This window comes from Otolemur garnettii, unplaced genomic scaffold (genome assembly GCF_000181295.1).
Source record: "Otolemur garnettii isolate 467f Iridium unplaced genomic scaffold, OtoGar3 scaffold00067, whole genome shotgun sequence".
NCBI lineage: Eukaryota > Metazoa > Chordata > Mammalia > Primates > Galagidae > Otolemur > Otolemur garnettii.
Genome location: NW_003852462.1, coordinates 293,221 through 294,421, shown reverse-complemented (window position 1 = coordinate 294,421; position 1,201 = coordinate 293,221).

Here is a 1,201-nt window from a genome sequence, read left to right as displayed (position 1 = left end):
GACCCAGGGCAGGATGGCTGAGAGGCAGGGAGCTCTGCCCTCTTTGTGAGGGGAGGCCATTAGCTACTTACGTCTAATTCCCTTGGGCTGTGCTAGGGCCAGGTGGGGTAGGCAGCTGATGTAGGATGGGCCAGGCCCCACCCTTCACCAACCTCAGTTTTGGCTGTAGGAGGGGTCTGGGCTTTTGAGGTGGGAGGGAAATGCACATTACACTCCCCCACCCTGAGTTTGGGTCCCTGAAGGTGGGTGCAGGCCAGGCCAGGCCACTGTTGTTTACAGCAGTCTGGCAGGGGTACCAAGGGGGAGAGGAGCCAAGGAAAGGGTGCTTTCTCCTGTTGGAGACACTCCCTTTTAGAGCTGGAGTGGTGAGAGGCCCAAGTGCCCAGTCGCTCACCAGCCTCTGGTGGTGGCCAGAGCCTAGTAGTCAGCACACTGCTGACCCCATGCCCTGCCCCAAGCAGCGCCCTGTCCTCCCTGAGCTGAACTGTGATAATCCAGTCTAACCCTGCTGCCTACCAAGCTAGGGCACGGGGCCAGTGGGAGTTGGGGCCATGGATTCCCAGCTGTTGGGGACCATTCCCAAATCATGGTACTTCACCCAACATCATTCCTGAGCCCTGGTCTCAGGGCTATGTCCTGGCAAGTCCTAGCCCCTCCTGGCACTGAGGCTGACGTGCTGGGGCCCTACCTGTGTATCGGATCACAGCCTGTCCCCTGCACTGTCCTTACTGCTCTATCCTGGTGTGAATGTCAGGCTCAGGGCACTGGAACATCCTCTGGGGGCCCCAGGTCTGGCCTGCCATCAGGGTAAGTGCCTTTGCCAGCACTCCCACCCCATCTGCCTCTAGGTACCCTCAGAGTTTGGGGTGTGCAAAAGGGCCCCACACCACACCATCTGGACCTGGGGCACCTGGGTGTGAACTTTTGGTGCAGCCCAGACAGGTTAACCTTTTGAGGCCACAGGCCAGTTGGGGATCTGATGTTACCCTTGCCCACCTGGCAGGGCTTATGGCTAGGAGGGTTCTGCTCCAAGGGCCCCCAAGGAGCTCAGCATGGGCTTTCCTTCCTATTGTCCACAGGTCCTGGACCCAGACTACACATCCCTGTCACCTGGATCAAGAACCAAGAGTGGCCCAGGGGCTATGGATCCATGTGGACGCATCACGGGGGCTGTGTGTCTTTTTTTTTTTTTTTTTTTTTT